Consider the following 7,786-nt stretch of genomic DNA (forward strand, 5'->3'; position numbering starts at 1 on the left):
CAATGGTAATGTGGCTGCATGCCACGTTACCACCAGTGGTAACGTGGCAGATAATGCCACGTTACCACAAGTGGTAACGTGGCACTTTGTTACTACGTGACTAATTGGTAACGTGTCAGATTCTAACACGTTACAAAATTCCATTTTGTTACGTCCAATTTCACTACGCGCCAGACACGTTACAATACTTTAGTAACGTGTTAACCCCATATACATGTTACTACTGGTCCGTGACCAAAAAAAAATTGATTTTTGTAGTGCAAGTTTAATTGATACGCGTCTCTTAAAGAAACCTCGCGCTTGCTGTCCAGGTCTCCCGGAGGCCTGACTTTTCTTTTTCTTTTTTCCTCTTTCTTTTTCATTTGTGACGAAAAATAAGTATAAAAATTACTATGATTATTTTATATAATTTATTGTTGAAGTTTCTTCTCTTTTATCGATTTGTTTTCTTCAAGACTCTGCCATTGACTTGGCCATCTAATAATATTATATTTTTCAGTTGAAGCTTCTTCTCTTTTTCCAATTTTTTTGTGTGAAGTTTATTATAAAAGGTAATCTCGTTATAGTAGTTAACATGCAAAGCACCAAGCTGTAGTAAGTTTATAATTTCTTGCTGAGCTTCTTCAACCGTCACATTCACGAGTGAAGGCTTGAACTCTTTCTAATGGATAGAAGGCAAGATGAAGAAGAGAATATGGTTGCTGTTTATGAAGCCTCACTGAATGGGCGTGTAATCACCCTGAACAGATTGATCCAAAGGGATCCACTCATCCTTAATAGAGTTTCACTCACATCCTTAAGTGACACCCTTTTACATATAGCAGCTTTGCTTGGCCACCTTGAATTTTGTAAAGTTCTTGTCAGCAAGAACCCTAAACTTGTGGAAGAGGTAGACTCGCGGGGACGAACCTCCCTTCACTTGGCTTCCGCTGATGGCCACATCGACGTGGTACAAGTATTATTGCAAGCAAATGCAGATGTTTGCTTAGCTCGTGATCAAGATGGGAGAATTCCTCTTCATTTAGCTGCAATGAGAGGACGAATAGGTATCATAGAAGAGTTAATTATTGCTCGGCGAGAGTCTATCCGAGAGAATCTCGATGGAGAAAGTGTTTTACACTGGTGTGTTCGATAAAATCATCTGGATGCTCTAAAATTGTTAGTGGTATCAGCTAATTGTGAAGAATTATTCCTCAGCTCCAAAGATCACGATGGAAACTCCATATTGCATTTAGCTGTGATGCTCAAACAAATGAAGGTGCGTTAACAATATCTATGGCTACTCTTTTAAAATTTTCTTTCTAGTGATACATAAATTACCAGAGTATTGTCCACGTCTATTCAATTATTTGACATCTACTTCTTGTTCTTCCTTCCCTTTTACGTAAATTTGTTTGTATTCATCAATATGTTGGCAAAAAATGTAAAAAAACATAAAAAAGAAAAAGAATATTCACGATGTTTTCATACATGCCCACCAAAAAATAGAAAGATCCCTTCGTTTGATGTGGTTCTCTACTAAAGATCATGCAAAAATTAGTAACTAACCCAAGAATGATCATTTAATGTGGTTGAATTAAATTTATTTGATTTTGTCTTTGTGCAGGCCGTAGAATACTTACTTTCAGTTCCAGAAATAAAAATAAAGGCCAATGCTAGGAACAAGATTGGTTACACAGCTTTGGATGTCTTAGATGTCTGTCCAAGAGATTTTAAATTTTTTGAAATCCAAAACATTCTAAAGGAAGCCGGTGTTAGAAGATCAACTGATCTAAATTCTTCCCTACTGTTAGAGACATCTCCTTATCCAACTCTCTTCCAGATAATGAAGATGAAGATTCAAATAATAAGATAAATTGATAACTCTTATTATCTTGTATAGCTTTCAAATTATACTTGATAGAATAGATTTCAAATTGTATTTGCTTTAGTATTTGATTCCATCTCTTTGTAACAAACTCAATTATAAATACAAAGCCTTAGCCTACGTTAAAGGCAAGGCAGCAAGCAAATTCAATTTATTGGATTTTATATGGTATCAGAGCCCTAGTGACTCACGTCAATTTTTTTTCCCTGCTCTACGTTTTTTTTTTCTTTCTTTCCTCAATGGCAGAAATACCACTCCTCCCAACCCAACAAACACCACCACCCATACCACCCATCACAACCCACCAGACGCCACCCTTGGTGACCTTCACCAACTTCAATCCTATTAAGCTCACTCAAGATACATATCCTATATGGCTACCTCAAGTTGTTCCTCATCTCAAGGGAGGAAATCTCTATGGCTATGTTGATGGCACTTACAAGTGCCCTCCAGAAACAATTACCACCACAACAGATGGAGTTGAGACCACATCCTCCAATCCTGCCTATTTGCATTGGTATATGCAAGATCAACTTATTCTTGGTGCTATAACATCTGCTCTATCCAGCAAGATGCTTTCCCATGTCACACGGTGCACCACCTCCATGGAAGCATGGACCACTCTGAAGAATTTATTTTCTTCTCAGTCTAAGGCACGCTCAATGCAGGTGCATTATCAACTGAATACTCTCAAGAAAGGCAACTCCTCCATTGCAGATTATTACCAGAAATTCCTGGCTCTCACTGATACGTTATCTAGTATCGGCCAACCTCTCACTGACGTTCAAATGCAATCTTTTCTCCTTGGGGGTCTAGGATCTGAATATGATCCCTTCGTTACTTCCGTTACCACACGGATTGAACCTCTGTCGGTTGAAGAAATTTATGGCCATCTTCTCTCGCATGAAATGCGCCTAGAACAACACCACAATTCGATTGACTTATCAATTGCTGGAGTTAATGTTGCTGATCGTAGCTATCCCTCACGTGGTCGTGGAGGACGCCACAACTACCGTGGTTTCCAATCTGGGTCATCATCACATCCGTTTCGAGGTAGGGGGCGTGGATCCTCACATGGGGCATCTTCACGCCGTGGCACCTCAAACAATTATTCTCAGTCGCAGTCTCACCGCCCAATCTGCCAGGTATGTAATAAAATGGGTCATATTGCATTCGACTGTTATAATCGATTCAATCAAGCATATCCCAGAGATCTTCACAGAGATCAGTCCAACTCATTACATGCATACTACACCGCTCCTTCCGGTGGAATGGATCCTGCTTGGTACCCTGACTCCGGTGCTACCCATCATCTCACTTCAGACATTGACAATCTGAATCTCACAGCTGATGAATACAAGGGGTCTGATCAAATCCGAGTCGGCAATGGTAATGGGCTTTCAATCAAAAACATTGGAAACACTCGCATTTTTACTCCATCTCAAAACTTTGATCTTTTCAATGTTTTACATGTCCCTGCTATCTCCAAAAACTTAATCTCTGTTCATAAATTCACAAAAGACACTAATACTTTTTTTGAATTCCATCCTCATTACTTTCTTTTGAAGGATCGCAAATCCGGGAAAATCTTGCTCCACGGCCCGAATAAACATGGCCTTTATCAATTTTCAAATTCTGCAAATAAGCTCCCTGCATCTGTCCATGTTGGTGAGCGAGTCTCTACTTCTCAATGGCACTCCCGGCTAGGTCATCCCGCCTTACGTGTGGTCCGTCGTGTGCTCTCAAATTTTCGTCTTCCAGTTGCGTCAAATAAATCGATGTCTCCTTGTCCCGCTTGTCTAAGTTCCAAAAGCAAGCAGCTCGTCTTTCATTCTTCACATTCCATAGCCACGTGTCCTCTAGAATTAATATACACCGATGTATGGGGTCCAGCTCCAGTTCTTTCTAGATCTGGCTCCAAATATTATGTGTCTTTTTTGGATGCTTTTAGCAAATATACGTGGCTTTATCCAATGTCGTGTAAGAGTGATGTTAGCTCTATTTTCTTGAAATTCAAATCCAATGTGGAATGTTATTTTAACTCTACTATCAAATCTGTTCAATCTGATTGGGGTGGAGAATATCGTCCATTAAATAAAATTCTTGTTCAATTTGGCATCTCTCATCGTGTTTCTTGTCCACACACACACCAACAAAATGGTTCAATTGAACGCAAACACCGACACATTGTCGAAACTGGTCTTGCCTTATTATCTCATGCAAAAATGCCCTCAAAATTTTGGGATGATGCTTTCTCTACTGCATGCTACCTCATAAATCGTATGCCAACATCCGTTCTTAAAAATAATTCTCCATTTGAAATTCTTTTTAAATGCTCTCCCGATTACACTTTTCTTCGCACTTTCGGGTGTGCATGTTGGCCAAACCTTCGTCCATATAATTCCAACAAATTTCAAGCTCGATCTATTCAATGCCTTTTTCTAGGTTATAGTCCTTTACACAAGGGTTACAAATGCTTACATTTATCCACTGGCAGAATTTATATTTCCAGAGATGTCCGCTTCAATGAATCAATTTTTCCTTGTGAAATTGAGGCCCCTTCAGAACTACCCACACAAAATCAAGAGATCCGGCCATTTTCCATAGCCCAATTCATACCTCCGGTTGGCCCATCTCACTCTCCCAAAAATTCTGTCTTAGAGTCCAGCCAAAATTCAGCCTTAGAGTCCAACCAAAATTTTCCTGCACCTACGTCATCAAGTACTCCATCTTTATCCACTACATCATCTTCACCCACATCACCCACCTACTCACAATCTCTTCCAGATTCATCCTCTGTTTCTATCGCCTCACCTCCATCTCTCTCACAAGTTGCAATACCCACTGAATCACCCTCACCCAATATTCAATCCAACTCTCATCATCAAATGATCACTCGTGCCAAACACAACATCTCCAAACCAAAACAATTCACAGATGGAACTGTTCGGTATCCCCTTCCTCGAGCGCTCATTGCCGAATCCACTCCATCTTTGGTTGAACCCACTTGCTATTCATCAGCTGTCAAAGACGAAAATTGGAGGAAATCTATGAATGTGGAGTTTGATGCACTTCTCAGGAACCAAACGTGGGTACTTGTTCCACCGTCGACAGCCAAAAACATTGTTGGGTGCAAATGGGTCTTTCGGTTGAAAAGGAAGGCGGATGGATCAATTGATCGCTACAAATCACGGCTTGTCGCAAAAGGTTTTCATCAGCAGCCTGGAATCGATTATGGTGAAACTTACAGTCCGGTCATTAAACCCACAACGGTACGTATTGTGCTCTCTGTTGCTATCTCTGCTGGCTGGCCAATACACCAGATTGATATTCAAAATGCTTTTTTACATGGAAATTTATCTGAGGAAGTCTATATGTCTCAACCACCTGGGTTTGTACACCCTCAATTTCCCTCTCACCTGTGCAAATTACAAAGAGCATTATATGGTTTAAAACAAGCCCCCAGGGCTTGGTTCTCCAGACTTAGCAATAAACTCCTGAGTCTCGGCTTCTATGGGTCAAAATCAGACACCTCTTTGTTTATATTCAAGAGTGAACTGTATACCATGTTTGTACTTATTTACGTAGATGATATACTAATTACTTCTTCTAAACCTGCTGCTATATCTGAGCTACTTGAAAATCTTCACACTGAATTTGCTGTCAAAGATTTGGGAAAATTAAATTTCTTCCTAGGCATTGAAGTGATTCCCCGCTATCATGGTGTTCTGTTATCCCAACATCGTTACATTTTGGACATTCTGAAGAGGACAAAAATGTCTGAGGCAAAACCAGCAACTTCTCCCATGGCCTCATCCACGAATCTCTTAGCTTTTGAAGGCAGTTTGTTTTCAGACCCAACACTATATCGTAGCACAGTTGGAGCTCTTCAGTATTTATGTATTACAAGACCCGACATCTCCTTCAGTGTGAACAAACTATCTCAGTTTATGCATAAACCTACAGACATTCATTGGCAATCAGTGAAGCGGCTACTTCGGTACCTCAAACACACAATTCAGTTTGGTCTCCAGTTCCACAACTCACCTTCAAATTCAATTCAAGCCTACACAGATGCTGATTGGGCTGGCAACCGGGATGATCGTCGTTCCACCGGTGGTTACTGCATATTTCTTGGAAAAAATCTGGTCTCATGGAGTTGTAAAAAACAACAGACAGCCGCACGGTCTAGCACAGAGGCCGAGTACAAAGCACTCTCAAACACAGCAGCTGAACTCCTATGGATACTTTCTTTGTGTTCTGAACTCGGTCTGCAATTCACACAAGTCCCTACCTTGTGGTGTGATAACATAGGAGCCACATATTTATCTTCGAATCCAGTTTTTCATGCACGCACAAAACACATTGAGATCGATTTTCATTTTGTACGTGACATGGTCGCTCACAAGAAACTCACCATCAGATTTTTGTCCAGCAAAGACCAACTAGCAGACATTTTCACAAAACCACTGTCCTCAATTAGGTTCGGATTTCTTCGTGACAAACTCAACATCACTCCGTTACAGCTGAGTTTGAGGGGGCGTGTTAGAGACATCTCCTTATCCAACTCTCTTCCAGATAATGAAGATGAAGATTCAAATAATAAGATAAATATATAACTCTTATTATCTTGTATAGCTTTCAAATTATACTTGATAGAATAGATTTCAAATTGTATTTGCTTTAGTATTTGATTCCATCTCTTTGTAACAAACTCAATTATAAATACAAAGCCTTAGCCTACGTTAAAGGCAAGGCAGCAAGCAAATTCAATTTATTGGATTTTATACCTACCAACGAAACCGAGTGCTGATGAAGCACAACCAACTCAATCCAAACAGCCAACTCAATCAAGGTTTAGGAGATGGTGGGGGAAAGTTCGTTCGTTCTTAGTTAAGCATTGGAAGCACCAGGGAAATTGGATGGAGGAAACACGCGGCACATTGATGGTAGTGGCCACTGTAATGGCAGCCATGGCTTTCCAAGCTGGGATCAGCCCACCAGGTGGCGTTTGGCAAACAAATATATCCAACCCCAAGGGAGGTTCCCAATGTTCGGAAGATTTTGTATGTTATGCGGGCACAGCAGTTTTATCTTATTCCTATCCATTCCACTACCTACTCTTCTTATATTTCAATACCACCTCTTTCTTTGCATCTCTATGCGTCATACTTTTGGTCATTACTGGATATCCTCTTAGAAGCAAGTTCTTTATATGGCTTTTGACGTTAGCCGTGACTATCTCAGTCGCGTTCATGACATTTACCTATATAAAAGCAGTGATTTTGGTGACCCCGGATCATCTTCTTCATCAAGTTAGCTTGTTGGCCCTTAAATTAGTATATATTTGGATAACGATGGTGTTGATTGCTGGCGTGATTCACATAATTCGCCTACTCTATTGGATGGTGAAGAAGTTTATTCACTTAATTCGCATATTTTGTTGGATGGTGAAGAAGTCATGCAATTTCATACGGCGCAAGTCAACAAGAAGTCCAGCAGAAGACCAGACTAATGTCTAATTAAGAGGAAAACTGTCATGATCTAAATTTCGATTAATAAGAAAGAAGTTGTAAGGGGTAGGGTTAGGGTAATCTCATTGTAATCTTTATCTTTAGATTTAGTGCCAAGTTCATAATTAGTCATTGAATTGTATTAGGATTATAATTGGGTGATGTTATACATATATCAGTGATTTAACGATGAATAAAGTGCTTATAGAATTTGGAACTACCTTCTCTCTTTCGTAAATTTCATTTTGTAAGCCATGCAAATTAAGAACTTGGCTTCACCCATATCAAAACCTATTATTAGTGGTGATAAAGTTTTACGGCTTTTCTCATGAAATCATAGTCTTTGTGTATGCTTATTTACATATCTTATTATCTTTTCCACTATTTTGTAAGACACTAACACTGA

At 39.7% G+C, this 7,786-nt stretch overlaps 1 pseudogene; it reads left to right on the forward strand.

Moving 5' to 3' along the window:
- Positions 1 to 688: 688 nt before the first annotated feature.
- Positions 689 to 7,389, forward strand: LOC148584400 (uncharacterized; annotated as a pseudogene).
- Positions 7,390 to 7,786: the final 397 nt, after the last annotated feature.

The sequence above is a fragment of the Corylus avellana genome, chromosome 7 (genome assembly GCF_965113065.1).
Source record: "Corylus avellana chromosome 7, dhCorAvel1.hap1.2, whole genome shotgun sequence".
NCBI classification, from domain to species: domain Eukaryota; kingdom Viridiplantae; phylum Streptophyta; class Magnoliopsida; order Fagales; family Betulaceae; genus Corylus; species Corylus avellana.